General features: G+C 30.0%; 1 protein-coding gene across 2 annotated transcripts in view; it reads left to right on the top strand.

Annotated features, from left to right (window-relative positions):
- The first annotated feature begins 4473 nt into the window (after positions 1-4473).
- Positions 4474-17381, top strand: part of LOC119610143 (heterogeneous nuclear ribonucleoprotein L-like) — a 129528-nt gene continuing 116620 nt past the window's right edge. The window contains exon 1 of one of the 2 annotated variants that reach the window (XM_037965254.1): positions 4474-5169. The gene's annotated coding sequence lies outside the window, so the exon portion shown is untranslated. Of the gene's footprint in view, positions 5170-7839; positions 7862-17381 lie in introns of those variants that run through there. The other variant, XM_037965255.1, reaches the window with a different exon arrangement.

Genomic DNA, 17381 nt, shown 5'->3' with positions numbered 1-17381 from the left:
AGTTAGTTAGTTAGTTAGTTAGTAGTTAGTTAGTTAGTTAGTTAGTTGTTAGTTAGTTAGTAGTTAGTTAGTTAGTAGTTAGTTAGTAGTTAGTTAGTTAGTTAGTTAGTTAGTTAGTTAGTTAGTTAGTTAGTTAGTTAGTTAGTTAGTTAGTTAGTTAGTTAGGTTAGTTAGTTAGTTAGTTAGTTAGGTTAGTTAGTTAGTTAGTTAGTTAGTTAGTTAGTTAGTTAGTTAGTTAGTTAGTTAGTTAGTTAGTTAGTTAGTTAGTAGTTAGTTAGTTAGTTAGTTAGTTAGTTAGTTAGTTAGTTAGTTAGTTAGTTAGTAGTTAGTTAGTTAGTTAGTTAGTTAGTTAGTTAGTTAGTTAGTTAGTTAGTTAGTTAGTTAGTTAGTTAGTTAGTAGTTAGTTAGTTAGTTAGTTAGTTAGTTAGTTAGTTAGTTAGTTAGTTAGTTAGTTAGTTAGTTAGTTAGTTAGTTAGTTAGTTAGTTAGTTAGTTAGTTAGTTAGTTAGTTAGTTAGTTAGTTAGTTAGTTAGTTAGTTAGTTAGTTAGTTAGTTAGTTAGTAGTAGTTAGTTAGTTAGTTAGTTAGTAGTTAGTTAGTTAGTTAGTTAGTAGTAGTTAGTTAGTTAGTTAGTTAGTTAGTTAGTTAGTTAGTTAGTTAGTTAGTTAGTTAGTAGTTAGTTAGTAGTAGTTAGTTAGTTAGTTAGTTAGTTAGTTAGTTAGTTAGTTAGTTAGTTAGTTAGTTAGTTAGTTAGTTAGTTAGTTAGTAGTTAGTTAGTTAGTTAGTTAGTTAGTTAGTTAGTTAGTAGTTAGTTAGTTAGTTAGTTAGTTAGTTAGTTAGTTAGTTAGTTAGTTAGTTAGTTAGTTAGTTAGTTAGTTAGTAGTTAGTTAGTTAGTTAGTTAGTAGTTAGTTAGTTAGTTAGTTAGTTAGTTAGTTAGTTAGTTAGTTAGTTAGTTAGTTAGTTAGTTAGTTAGTTAGTTAGTTAGTTAGTTAGTTAGTTAGTTAGTTAGTTAGTTAGTTAGTTAGTTAGTTAGTTAGTTAGTTAGTTAGTAGTTAGTTAGTTAGTTAGTTAGTTAGTTAGTTAGTTAGTTAGTTAGTTAGTTAGTTAGTTAGTAGTTAGTTAGTTAGTTAGTTAGTTAGTTAGTTAGTTAGTTAGTTAGTTAGTTAGTTAGTTAGTTAGTTAGTTAGTTAGTTAGTTAGTTAGTTAGTTAGTTAGTTAGTTAGTTAGTTAGTTAGTTAGTTAGTTAGTAGTTAGTTAGTTAGTTAGTTAGTTAGTTAGTTAGTTAGTTAGTTAGTTAGTTAGTTAGTTAGTTAGTTAGTTAGTTAGTTAGTTAGTTAGTTAGTTAGTTAGTTAGTTAGTTAGTTAGTTAGTAGTTAGTTAGTTAGTTAGTTAGTAGTTAGTTAGTAAGTTAGTTAGTTAGTTAGTTAGTTAGTTAGTTAGCTAAAAGAAATCGCTGGTTTAGCTAAAAACCCGCTACATTGCTCCTTTTATTCTCCTCTTCTCGTTTGTATTATTTCTGCTGGCAGCGAGTTTTCTTGCAGTTAAACTCTCTCACTCCTCTGCTTGCGTCTACGTTTTTCCCGTTAAAACCATAAAAAAGAGTGCATTCAATTGCACACACACAAACATACACAAATAAGTTTGAAGTCAATTCACAAGCTGGTGTTTTTATTGCGTTTTGCTTTTTTTCTGTTTTTGGAAATTTACCGTTTTCTTTGCAATTGTATAAGTGCGCGCACGCGAGTTTATTACATTTTTAGGGGGGTTTAAACAAAACCTGATGTACTTTTTTGGCCATTGTTGTAGGTATTTTACCCAGTACTTTTGTTGTACATTTTTTGTCTTGTTCATTGCAAAAAGAGTAAAAGTTGGGAATTCATGTGTTTTATGCAATTAAGACTTTAAAACTGAAAGAGTAAATGAGAAGGTTAAAGAATTGTGCAGCAATATGCAGAGAACAGTGGTTAAATTCATAAATGTTTAAATATTTTATTCGAAATATTTCTTATATATTATACGTAAGGAATGTTTTATTTGAATTAAATTTGTATCCGAAAATTATTTTAATCGATTGAATGTGTCTGTTCGATTAAATTCTTTCTTCTAATCCGCGGGGGAGGCAGTAACAGGGGTAATGCAGCGGTTTTTCTGGCTAAGCCCGTGAGGGAGGGACGGACTGACTGACGAACTAAACGAAAACGAACGAACGAAACGAACGAACGAACGAAAGAACGAACGAAGAACGAACGAACGAACGAACGAACGAACGAACGAACGAACGAACGAACGAACGAACGAACGAACGAACGAACGAACGAACGAACGAACGAACGAACGAACGAACGAACGAACGAACGAACGAACGAACGAACGAACGAACGAACGAACGAACGAACGAACGAACGACGAACGAACGACGAACGAACGAACGAACGAACGAACGAACGAAACGAACGAACGAACGAACGAACGAACGAACGAACGAAAGAACGAACGAACGAACGAACGAACAAAAACGAACGAACGAACGAACGAACGAACGAAACGAACGAACGAACGAACGAACGAACGAACGAACAAACGAACGAACGAACGAAAGAACGAACGAACGAACGAAGAACGAACGAACGAACGAACGAAGAACGAACGAACGAACGAAACGAACGAACGAACGAACGAACGAACGAACGAACGAACGAACGAACGAACGAACGAACGAACGAACGAACGAACGAACGAACGAACGAACGAACGAACGAACGAACGAACGAACGAACGAAACGAACGAACGAACGAACGAACGAACGAAAACGAAAACGAAACGAACGAACGAACGAACGAACGAACGAACGAACGAACGAACGAACGAACGAACGAACGAACGAAACGAACGAAGAACGAACGAACGAACGAACGAACGAACGAACGAACGAACGAACGAACGAACGAACGAACGAACGAACGAACGAAACGAACGAACGAACGAACGAACGAACGAACGAACGAACGAACGAACGAACGAAAACGAACGAAACGAACGAACGAAACGAACGAACGAACGAACGAACGAACGAAACGAACGAACGAACGAACGAACGAACGAACGAAAGAACGAACGAACGAACGAACGAACGAACGAACGAACGAACGAACGAACGAACGAACGAACGAACGAACGAACGAACGAAAACGAAACGAACGAACGAACGAACGAACGAACAACGAAACGGACGAACAACGAAATACGAACGAGACGAACGAACGAACGAACGAAGAACGAACGAACGAACGAACAAACGAAACGCGAATCGAACGAACGAACGAAGAACGAACGAACGAACGAACGAACTAAACGAACGAAGAATAACGAACGAACGAACGAACGACGAACGACCGAACGAACGAACGAAGAAATAGAACGAACGACGAAAACGAACGAACGAGACGAACGAACGAACGTAACGAACGAAAGAACCGGACGAACGAACGAACGAACGAACGAACGAACGAACAACGAACGAACGAAAGAACGTAACGGAACGAACGAATAACGTAACGAACGAACGAACGAACGAACGAACTAACTAAACAACAACTTAACTAATAACTAACTAACTAACTAACTAACTAACTAACTAACTAACTAACTAACGATACTAACTAACTAACTACTAACTAACTAACTAAACGAACTAACTAACTAACTAACTAACTACTAACTAACTAACTAAACTAACTAACGAACTAACTAACTAACTACCTAACTAACTAACTAACTAACTAACTAACTAACTAACTACTAAGTAACTAACTAACTAACTAACTAACTAACTAACTAACTAACTAACTAAGTAACTAACTAAGTAACTAACTAAGAACTAACTAACTAACTACTACTACTACTAACTAACTGTGTTAGTTAACTAAAAAATTCCAATTCGAATACCTATATTGTATGCTTTAATTTTCTTTCCAATAATTTCTTTTCTTCCAATATATATCTTATTCGAATCAAATGTTTCATTTTGAATAATAGTAAGCCCAGTTGTTCTAAACCACTGTAAACCATTAGCAGTAAACAATTACAACAAGCATGCATACGTACAAAATAACAAAAACCAATTGTATAAACAACAACAATAAACACACAAGGCGAATTCAAATAGAGCTGAACAAAACAGAAAAAAAAGCACTACATAAACACACATTATTAATGGCTGTATTTGATGCTGCTAGTTAGAGCAGAGCTCTGCTAGCAGAAGAAAACATGTGCAGAGAGTGTTTGTGGGTTTTTTACACTCTCTAGCTTTGTGTTTGTGTGCGTTTTTTTTTGTGGGGTAATGTAATGTAGCGGTAATTGTTATTGCTGCTGCAGTAAACCGAGTAATTGCGTAGACCTAAAAGCAGAGGGGATTTGTGTTTTTTTATCGAGTATTTTTTTAAACATAATTTTCTCTTTTTTCTCATTAAACGTAGAGGAAATTTGTTCAGTACGTATTGTACTTTGAAGCGCAACGGAGGTATTTAAACGGATCTTATAGTTAACAGTGTTGTAAGAAAATATATAAAAAAAGATACAAGTTAAATAGAAAACAACAACAGAAAAGTGTTTTAAGGCAGAAACATATGAATGTGAAAACCTATAAGAAAATAAAGAATTGAATTAATTGGCGAAAAGTAGAGAGAAAATAAAAACAGTGAAAAACCAATTAGAAAAATTATTAACAAAAAAAGGAATTTTAATTTAACAAAAAAAGAATTTCCATTTTTAAGGGAAATAACCAACTAACGGTTAAAACTAAAGCAAAAGATAAAGTAAAAGAAACAAAACAGCTAAATAAGCAAAAACATAACGAAGAAAAAGAAACCTAAAGAAAAATTGCAAACATTTTTTTGAAAGTTGTAAAGTTTTTAAACATAATATAGTGTGTGTGTGTGTTTTTAACAATAAATTGCAGTTTTTTTAATGAATTTTTTTCTCTTTATTACAACAATAACAGCAAACAAAAAAGTTTATTATAACAACAAAGTGAAAGTGTGAAAATTAAAAAAAAAACCTAAAGCTGAAGAAATCTTTACAAAAAGGAAAAGCCAAAAACAAATATTGCAATCAACAGAAAAAAAGGAAAATTTGTTAAAATCTAGACACATTTTTAACAAAACTTGTTCGGTAAATGTTAATTTATAAAAATATTTTTACAAAATCTATAGTTTTAAAGAAATTTTTAAAAAAAATTTCCAATATATTTTCCTACACATTTTGCATTCGGGAAAACTTGTTTGCATATTGTTGTTGCTGTTGTTCTTGTTTGTCTCTTGTCTACTATCTTTCTTCTTCTTGTTGTTGTTTAGGCTAGTATATGCAAGTGTTCGTGTGTCAGTTGTTGTTGCTTTTTCTCTACTTATATTTTCTAGTTAAAAAAAAGCAAAGGTTGCCAGATTAGTATTTTTAAACAAATCTTGTTTTTTAGCCAGGGAATGCGATTTTTAAAGTTTTGCTTGAACATTTTTGGAATTTTTTAATAAAATAAATAGAAAAATCTTCATCTTAAATGTGTTTCATGAAAAAAAACATATTTTTAACCCTAAAAAGGGCATTTTAAAGTTTTAGTTTATAATTTAACAAATTTTTATAAAATTTATAAAAAATCTTTAAAAAGCATTACACATTTTTCTATAGAAAAATCTAGTTTTTGAAAAAATAAATTTATTTTTAAGATCGGAAAAAGTTTAGTTAAAAAAAAATGGAATTTTGAAGAATTCTTTGAATAAAATTAATAAAAATCTTTGTTTTTCATGAAAAATCTTGTTTTTGAACTCTAGAAAGGGAATTATAAAGTTTTTGTTTAAAATTTAACAATTTAAATAAAATTTTTAATAAAATTTATGAAAAATCTTAAAAATCTTCATTTAGAGTCTATTTTTATAAAAAAAAATTAGTTTTTTTTTTTTTAAATACTTATGTTCAAGTTCGGGAAAGTATTTTTAAAGTTTTTCTTGAACATTTTTGGAATTTTTAAAAAATTTTAATAAAATTAATAGAAAATCTTTGTCCTAAATGTTTTATAAAAGGAATTACAAAAATATTCGTTAAAATTTTACAAGTTTAAATAAAAAAATTTTATAAAATTTATACAAAATCTTAAAAAATCTTTATTTTGAGTTTTTTTCTGTTGAAATATCCAGTTTTTTAAAATGGAATCTTGTTTTCAAGATCGGAAAAGTATTTTTTAAAGTTTAGTATGAAAATATTTTAAATTTTGTTTTATTTTTTTAATGAAATTCTTAAAAAATCTTTTTCTTAAATGTTTTTTATAAAAAAAGTCTTTTTTTAAAACCTAGAAAGGGAATTATAAAGTTTTAGTTTAAAATTTATATAAAAATTTTAATAAAATTTATAAAAAAAAATTTTTATTTTTAAACTTTTTCTAAAGAAAAACCTATGTTTTTTGTTTCTAAGAGCGGGAATGATCTGTTTAAGGTCATGCTTTAAAATTAAAGAAAATTTTGCTCTATTTTTTTTCTAAAATTGAAAAAATCTTTATCGAAAAGATCTTTAATAAAATTATACCAATTCTTTATCTTAAATCTTTTTCTATAGATTTTTTTAAAATAAAATTAATCAAAATCTTAATCATTGAAAATATTTTCATTTTAAATCTTTTTCTATAGATTATAAGATCGGGAAGAAATTTAATTAAAATTGTAAAAAACCTTTATCATAAACCATATTCGATAGATTTTTAAAAAAAATTGAACTTTATTTCTTTGAACATTTTATTTTTTAAATCTTTTTCTATAGATTTTTTAATAAAATTTATAAACAATTGTTGTTGCAAATGTTTTCTTATGAAAAACTTTGTTTTTATCTAAAGTAGAAGAAAGTATTATTTAAAACAAGTTTTGAAAGTAATTTTGAATAAAATTTATAAAAAAATCTATATTTTGAAATTTTTTTGGTAGAAAAATTTTGTTTTTAAAAAAGTTTTTTATATCTAAAACCGGGATAAAATACCCTTTAACATTCTCTATAGAAAAATCTAATATTCTTAACAGTTTTTCTTTAAATTTAAACAACTTTGTAGGAATTTTTAATAAAAACCTGCTTCCGGGAAGTTTTTTCTATAAATGCCTTTAGTATTCTTAAAAGTTGTAAAATTTAACAAATTTTTAGAGATTTTGATAAAAAAATATATATTTGAAACGCTTTTCTATAAAAAATCAAAATTCTTAAAATAAAATCATGTTTTATAGATTTCCTTTAAAATTTTATAAAAAAATTTATTAAAATTAATAAAATAATTTTTTTTCTATAGAAAGATTTAGTATTCTTACAAAAGTCTTGATTTTGGTTTCAAAGAAAGGAAATTTTGCGGCAATTTTTTGGAAAATCTTTATGAAAAATAATCTTTTATCGAAAAATTAAAAAATCTACTTTTTATTAAAGTTTCTATAGAAAAATTTTTATGTAAAGGTTCTTCTATAAGTAAACCTATTTAAACAAACAATTTTAATTTTTTTTTTAAATAATTGTGAATGATTTTTAAAAAAATAGTCTGGCAATATAATGGAATAATTTCCAATAATTTTTTTTTAAACAATTTTTAAAAATCTCAGCAGGCCTGGCTTTTTGTGTGACAATTGAATTAGTTTTTTTCGGAGTGAAAATAGAAATTAAAAAAAATATTAAAAAAAAATCATAAAATTTGTGTTTTTTCTTAAAAATATTCGAGAAACTTATGAATTGTTATTTTTATAAAAAAAATTGTTTAAATAATATTAAAATTATAAATTTTTATAAGAAAAGCTTAAAATACTAACAATTATTACTGAAGAAAACTAAATATTTCAAGAAAATTATTGTAAGTTTAGCCCATACTATATTATATCTATATTATAGTCCAGACTGTAGTCTAATCTATAGTCCATTCTATTCTATATTCAAACTATAGTCTATTATTTAGTCTAGATTATTGTCTGTCTTATAGCCCGAACTATCGTCTATTCTCTAGACTATCCTATAGTCCAGACTATAGCCTATTTTATAGTCGAGACTTTAGTCTATTCTATAGTTCATTCTGTAGTCTATTCTATAGTCCAGACTATAGTTTATTCTATGGTCCAGACAATAGTATATTCTATAGTCCAGACTATAGTCTATTTTATAGTCCAGGCTATAGTCTATTTTATATTCCAGACTATAGTCTGGACTATTCTATAGTCTAGACTATATTCTATTATATAGTATTCTATTCTATAGTCCATTCTATAGTCTGGACGACTATAGTCTATTCTACAGTCCAAACTCTAGTCGTGATTATTTTTATTACTCTAGTTGTCTTCTAATCCTCCCCAAAACATCTGGCATCCTTAACAAAACAACATTCGTAAAGTTTTTGTTGTTGCTACTATTATTGTTGTTTCATTTTTCTAACTAGAAAATGGCAACAAATTGATTGTTGCCTAACAGGTCTTGTATTTCTAAGTTCCCCTGGAAAAGAAAAAACCAAAGAAGTAACACAACAAATTATAAAACGTAAATGGCGTTGTAAAAAAAAATAGAAAAACTTCATTTAAACATTAATTTTAATAATTTCTTATCTTTTAAAATTCACAAGTCATTTTAATTAATTGTATAATTAACATTACAAATCCTTGATTTTTTCATTTTCTTTCATAATTTTTCTAATAAGAATCTAATGGATTACTGCCTACAATAAAACGTATGAAAGAAAGTAAGAAAGAATTTCACAAAAAAGGTAGCAACAATAGTTAGGAAAACGTTTGAATGTAAGTAATTAGGGTTAGAAAAAGAGTGGCGTTACATTTGTAAAAGAGAACAGTTATTTTGTTCAAACTCTTACTTTAAGGATGAGGTAAAAGAGTAAATAAAAATAAAAGTGGTGGGTTGTTAAATATAAAAATCAGGAAAAGCTTTGCTTTGTTGTTATTAATTTACAAAATAAAGTTTTGTTGTTGTTAGTGTAAAGTGTGAGTTTTCTCACAGGGAAGGAAATTTGTTAAATTTGGAAAGGTAAGGGAAGGAAATTTTGAGGGTAAGTTTAGGCTAGACAATAGATTAGACTAATAATTAGACTATAGATTAGACTAAGGACTACGCTGTAGACTAGACTAAAGAGTATGGGCTCGACAATGGGATTGACTATAGACTAGACTATACCCAGACTATAGACTAGACTATAGGTATATATGCTAGACTAGACTATAGATATGACTATAGACTAGACTATAGGCTAGCCTTTAGATAACACTATAGACTAGACTAGACTTTAGATAAGACTATAGACTAGACTATAGACTAGACTATAGACTAGACTATAGACTAGACTATAGACTAGACTATAGACTAGACTATAGACTAGACTATAGACTAGACTATAGACTAGACTATAGACTAGACTATAGACTAGACTATAGACTAGACTATAGACTAGACTATAGACTAGACTATAGACTAGACTATAGACTAGACTATAGACTAGACTATAGACTAGACTATAGACTAGACTATAGACTAGACTATAGACTAGACTATAGACTAGACTATAGACTAGACTATAGACTAGACTATAGACTAGACTATAGACTAGACTATAGACTAGACTATAGACTAGACTATAGACCAGACTATAGACTAGACTATAGACTAGACTATAGACTAGACTATAGACTAGACTATAGACTAACTATAGACTAGACTATAGACTAGACTATAGACTAGACTATAGACTATAGACTAGACTATAGACCTAGACTATAGACTAGAACTAAGACTAGACTTAACGAACTATAGACTAGACTATAGACGAGATTAACTTAGACCTAGACACTATACTAGACTAGAAACTATAGACTAGACTATAGACTAGACTATAGACTAGACTATAGACTAGACATAGACTGAAACTATAGACTAGGACGTAGGAAAGCTAGACTATAGACTAGACTATAATACTAGACTATAGACTAGACTATAGACTAGACCTATAGACTATAGACTATAGAACTAGACTATAGACTAGACTTATGAACTAGACTATAGACTAGACTATAGACCTAGACTAGACTAGACTATAACTAGAACTAGAACTAGACTAGAGACTAGACTATAGACTAGACTTATAGACGAGACTATAGACTAGACGATAGACTAGACTATAGACTAGACTATAGACTAGACTAGACTAGACTATAGACTAGACTATGACTAGACTATAGACTAGACTATAGACTAGACTATAGACTAGACTATAGACTAGACTATAGACTAGACTATAGACTAGACTAGAGACTAGACTATAGACTAGACTAGACTATAGACTAGACTATAGACTAGACTATAGACTAGACTATAGACTAGACTATAGACTAGACTATAGACTAGACTATAGACTAGACTATAGACTAGACTATAGACTAACTATAGACTAGACTATAGACTAGACTATAGACTAGACTATAGACTAGACTATAGACTAGACTATAGACTAGACTATAGACTAGACTATAGACTAGACTAGACTCTATAGACTAGACTATAGACTAGACTATAGACTAGACTATAGACTAGACTATAGACTACTATAGACTAGACTATAGACTAGACTATAGACTAGACTATAGACTAGACTAGACTAGACTATAGACTATTAGACTAGACTATAGACTAGACTGACTAGACTATAGACTAGACTATAGACTAGACTAGACTAGACTATAGACTAGACTATAGACTAGACTATAGACTAGACTATAGACTAGACTATAGACTACTATAGACTAGACTATAGACTAGACTATAGACTAGACTATAGACTAGACTATAGACTAGACTATAGACTAGACTATAGACTAGACTATAGACTAGACTATAGACTAGACTATAGACTAGACTATAGACTAGACTATAGACTAGACTATAGACTAGACTATAGACTATAGATAGACTAGACTACTAGACTATAGACTAGACTATAGACTAGACTATAGACTAGACTATAGACTAGACTATAGACTAGACTATAGACTAGACTATAGACTATACTAGAGACTAGACTATAGACTAGACTATAGACTAGACTATAGACTAGACTATAGACTAGACTATAGACTAGACTATAGACTAGACTATAGACTAGACTATAGACTAGACTATAGACTAGACTATAGACTAGACTATAGACTAGACTATAGACTAGACTATAGACTAGACTATAGACTAGACTATAGACTAGACTATAGACTAGACTATAGACTAGACTATAGACTAGACTATAGACTATATACTAGACTATATCCTAGACTATATCCTAGACTATATACTAGACTATATACTAGACTATATACTAGACTATATCCTAGACTATATACTAGACTATATATTAGACTAATCTATAGTCCAGGCTATAGTCTATATTATAGTTCAGACTTTAGTCTATTCTATAGTCCAGACTATAGTCTATTCTATAGTCCAGACTATAGTTTATTCTATAGTCCAGACTATAGTCTATTCTATAGTCTAGACTATAATCTATTCTATAGTCCAGACTATGGCCTATTCTAAAGTCCAGACTATAGTCTATTCTATAGTACAGACTATAGTATATTCTATATTCCAGACTATAGTCTATTCCATAGTCCAGACTATTGTTTATTCTATAGTCTAGACTATAGTCTATTCTATAGTCCAGACTATAGTCTATTCTATAGTCCAGACTATAGTCTATTCTATAGTCCAGACTATAGTCTATGCTAAAGTCCAGACTATAGTCTATTCTATAGTCCATACTGTAGCCTATTCTGTAGTCCAGGCTATAGTCTATTCTATAGTCTAGGCTATAGTTTGTTCTATAGTCCAGATTGTAGTCTTCTATAGTCCAGACTATTGTCTTTTCTATAGTCTATACTGTAGCCTATTCTATAGTCCAGTTTATAGTCTATACTATAGTCCAGACTATAGTCTATTCTATAGTCCAAACTATAGTCTATTCTATAATCAAGATTTGCTTTAGTAGGAAAGCTTGCTCTATTCCTTTATAACTTTCGCATCTTTCGACAAGATACTACCAAAATTTTCATCCCTGATTTTTAACATTTACTTAAAGAGTATGAGAGATATTCTCTCTAAGGGTTTGTTTGGAAAATAATCTAAAGAGAACTGCCTGCTGTACTAGCTTTATTATGAAGTTGCATTGCTCTCACCCCATCCCTTTTCATTTAACAGTTCTTTGTTACGTGAAAAAGCACCCACTCTAAATTTCTCCCGACATATTCACCACTCAATGACTGACTGAAAGTTAAAGTTGCCGAGACAACAATACGGTAGACAGTGACGCTTTTTTTCCAAAGGTTTGTACTCAAAATGCTGTCTGTATTTGACATTTGATTAAGTGACGTTAAACGTAACTTACGCACTTTTTGATTCTACACTTTACACAACGCGTTGTAAGTTTACACACATTCACTATTAAACACTCCAACACCAACGGTCGAACAACAACACAACAACGGTAAATTTAATATAATAATTATAGAAGTGAAAAAACAAAAAGAAACGTAGAAAGAAAATTATACAAAAAATTTTAAGAAATAACAAAACTTGTGTTTAGAATTTTTAATTAAAATAATTTAAATAATAAACTAATAAACACTTGTTTGAAAAAAATACCCCCCAAAAAAAGTTAAAGAAATTTTGTGTAAAAGAAACGCAAAAGAAGAAAAATTATTATAAATTTTTTGTCAAAAAATATACAACAATTACTCAACATTGAAAAATTTATCATTTCTTTTTCATTTTTTGTCATATTTGTGTGTGTATATGAGTGTTTATGTGTAAAAAGACAAAATAACAAAAATACCAGAAAAAAACATAGAAAATTAGAAATTTTCTTTTAACAATTCTTGTCATTAAAAGTGTGTGATTTTTTTGGTGAAAAAAAAACTACAAAAAAATTAATAAATTTATTTATAAATTAAACATAAAGAAAAGCGTCGGCAAGTGAAAAATTATTCACCATTTTGTATTAAAATTTTCCAAAAAAAACCAACAACAACAAACTAGCGTTCTTTTCTTATAAGTTCTTGAAATTTGTTTTATTTCCCTTCGTATGAAAAAAAAAAACCAACAAAACTTTTACCGTGTTCATGTGTATCTGTTTAACCATCCTGTCCTGTGGAAATTTTCATCCCTGATTTACATCTTCTTTTCCTTTTCAATTTTCTTGTTTTTATTACAAATTCGTAGTTTACTCTCTTTTTTTGCTCTCATTAGAGAGGCAAGTGCTAGAGTATGCCTGTGTATGTGTGTGTTGTGGAAATTTAAGGGATGTCATGTTGACAGTAAATCAAACTTTATTTTCATCCTTTTTTCAGCTTCTCTTATCTTCAAATAACACGCAAAAATTTCGTTAATGACAACGAAAATTAATTTTCCATAAAGGCTAAAGGATATTGTTTTTTTGGACGAAACTACTTTTAGGGCAAAAGGGAAGATGGAAATCTAAAATTCAATTTATAATTTTACATTTTGACATTTGCTGTTTGTCCTTTTATTGTTTACTAGCTTCAGCAGGGATGCCATATATGTACAAATGTCCAAAAAGGAAATCAAACTATAGACCAGACTATATCATAGACAAAAGACCTTAGTATAGACCAGACTATTCTATTCTATAGACTATTCTATAGTCCAGACTATAGACTATTCTATAGTCCAGACTATAGTCTATTCTATAGTCCAGACTATAGACTATTCTATAGTCCAGACTATAGACTATTCCATAGTCCAGACTATAGACTATTCTATAGTCCAGACTATAGACTATTCTATAGTCTAGACTATAGACTATTCTATAGTCCAGACTATTCTATAGTCCAGACTATTCTATAGTCCAGACTATTCTATAGTCCAGACTATTCTATAGTCCAGACTATTCTATAGTCCAGACTATAGACTATTCTATAGTCCAGACTATAGACTATTCTATAGTTCAGACTATAGACTATTCTATAGTCCAGACTATAGTCTATTCTATAGTCCAGACTATAGACTATTCTATAGTCCAGACTATAGACTATTCCATAGTCCAGACTATAGACTATTCTATAGTCCAGACTATAGACTATTCTATAGTCTAGACTATAGACTATTCTATAGTCCAGACTATTCTATAGTCCAGACTATAGACTATTCTATAGTCCAGACTATAGACTATTCTATAGTCCAGACTACAGACTATTCTATAGTCCAGACTATAGACTATTCTATTGTCCAGACTATAGACTATTCTATAGTCCAGACTATAGACTATTCTATAGTCCAGACTATAGACTATTCTATAGTCCAGACTATAGACTATTTTATAGTCCAGACTATAGACTATTCTATAGTCCAGACTATTCTATAGTCCAGACTATTCTATAGTCCAGACTATAGACTATTCTATAGTCCAGACTATAGACTATTCTATAGTCCAGACTATAGACTATTCTATAGTCCAGACTATAGACTATTCTATAGTCCAGACTATAGACTATTCTATAGTCCAGACTATAGACTATTCTATAGTCCAGACTATAGACTATTCTATAGTCCAGACTATAGACTATTCTATAGTCCAGACTATAGACTATTCTATAGTCCAGACTATAGACTATTCTATAGTCCAGACTATAGACTATTCTATAGTCCAGACTTTATACTATTTTATCGTCCAAACTATAGACTATCTATATATTGCAGACTTTAGACTATTCTATAGTTCAGATTTTAGACTACTCTATAGTCCAGATTATAGACTGTTCTATACTACAGACTAGACTATAGTCCAGACTATAGACTATTCAATAGTCCATACTATAGACTATTATATAGTCCGAAATGTAGACTATTCTAAGACCAGACTATAGACCAGTCTATGGACCATGCTATAGACTATTCTATAGACCAGACTATAGACTATTCTATAGGCCAGACTATAGACTATTCTATAGTCCAGACTATAGACTATTCTATAGTCCAGACTATAGACTATTCTATAGTCCAGACTATAGACTATTCTATAGTCCAGACTATAGACTATTCTATAGTCCAGACTATAGACTATTCTATAGTCCAGTCTATAGACTATTCTATAGTCCAGACTATAGACTATTCTATAGTCCAGATTATAGACTATTCTATAGTCCAGACTATAGGCTATTCTATAGTCCAGACTAGAGACTATTCTATAGTCCAGACTATAGACTATTCTATAGTCCAGACAATAGACTATCTATAGTCCAGACTTTAGACTATTCTATAGTTCAGATTTTAGACTATTCTATAGTCCATATACTATTCTATACTATAGACTCTGCTGTAGTCCAGACTATAGTCTATTTAATAGTCCAGACTATAAACTATTCTATAGTCCGGAATATAGACTATTCTATAGACCAGACTATAGACTGTTCTATAGACCAGACTATAGACTATTCTATAGACCAGACTAGAGACTATTCTGTAGACCAGACTATATAGTCCAGACTATAAACTATTCTATAGTCCGGAATATAGACTATTCTATAGACCAGACTATAGACTATTCTATAGACCAGACTATAGACTGTTCTATAGACCAGACTATAGACTATTCTATAGACCAGACTAGAGACTATTCTGTAGACCAGACTAGAGACTATTCTATAGACCAGACTAGAGACTATTCTATAGTCCAGACTATAGACTATTCTATAGTCCAGACTATAGACTATTCTATAGTCCAGACTATAGACTATTCTATAGTCCAGACTATAGACTATTCTATAGTCCAGACTATAGACTATTCTATAGTCCAGACTATAGACTATTCTATAGTCCAGACTATAGACTATTCTATAGTCCAGACTATAGACTATTCTATAGTCCAGACTATAGACTATTCTATAGTTCAGACTATTGACTATTCTATAGTCCAGACTATAGGCTATTCTATAGTCCAGACTATAGACTATTCTATAGTCCAGACTAGACTATTCTATAGTCCAGACTATAGACTATTCTAAAGTTCAGACTATAGCATCTACTATAGTCCAGACTATAGACTATTCTATAGTCCAGACTATTGACTATTCTATAGTCCAGACTATAGACTATTCTATAGTCCAGACTATAGACTATTCTATAGTCCAGACTATAGACTATTCTAAAGTTCAGACTATAGCATCTACTATAGTCCAGACTAAAGACTATTCTATAGTCCAGACTATAGATTTTACTATATATAGCCTGCCTGGTAACTCTATAAACCGTTTTGTTGTTAATCCAACTTCCACAACCCTCTACACGCTCACACACACACACACACTCAGTATTACAAAATACACCGTTAAACTAATGAAAGAAGAAGCAAAAATCAAAACAAAAAATCATGAAACACTCGTCGCGTGATAATGCTTTTTATTTCTAATAGTTCTTCTACCACCAAGAACCACAAAAAATACCTGCTGGATAATTTTTTTCCGATTTGCACAGTATGTGTCTAAAGAAAAAAAAATAAAACTGTTTCAAATCATGTTTGAATAGTTTTTCAATATTTTATTGTTTGGTTTAAAATAAGTGTACGCGCAACCCTAAATAATAGTATTTTTCCAATATGAATTATTTTGTTTATACAATTCCAATTTAAATACATAATAATTCTAATAAGTGTGTAATTAAAAAAAAAGAAAGAAATTGGGTGGTTTTTTGTTATTGTTTACTTTAACCTAAAAATAAAAAAGAGGTGAAAGAAAAATTATTTTCAACACACACACAAACATTCAAATTTTGAGTACGTGAAGAGTGAAAATTTGGAGAATGTAGAAGAAATGAAAAAAAAAAAATGTAGAAACAGTTTAAATTAAACAAAAATAATTATTTAAGTTGTTTGTATAAACAAATAAAATAGGGAAGAAATAATAAATATTAATTTTGAGAAAAAGTGCCCAAAAACTTTAAATTATGTTAAAATTTGAATTTTCTTCAAAAAAGTTCAGTTCTAGTTCAGTTCTAGTTCAGTTCTAGTTCAGTTCTAGTTCAGTTCTAGTTCAGTTCTAGTTCAGTTCTAGTTCAGTTCTAGTTCTGTTCTAGTTCTGTTCTAGTTCTGTTCTAGTTCTGTTCTAGTTCTGTTCTAGTTCTGTTCTAGTTCTGTTCTAATTCAGTTCTAGTTCACTTCTAGTTCAGTTCAAGTTCTGTTCTAGTTTAGTTTTAGTTCAGTTCTAGTTTAGTTCAAGTTCTGTTCTAGTTTAGTTCTAGTTCAGTTCTAGTTTAGTTTTAGTTCAGTTCTAGTTCAAGTTCAGTTCTAGTTCAGTTCTAGTTCAGTTCTAGTTCAGTTCTAGTTC

Source organism: Lucilia sericata, unplaced genomic scaffold, assembly GCF_015586225.1.
Source record: "Lucilia sericata isolate MDLA Ls3-8-SP2 unplaced genomic scaffold, ASM1558622v1 Contig001128F_arrow, whole genome shotgun sequence".
Classification (NCBI taxonomy): Eukaryota; Metazoa; Arthropoda; class Insecta; order Diptera; family Calliphoridae; genus Lucilia; species Lucilia sericata.
The sequence above is the reverse complement of the archived record's forward strand: the minus strand, read 5'-3'. Positions and strand labels throughout refer to the sequence as shown.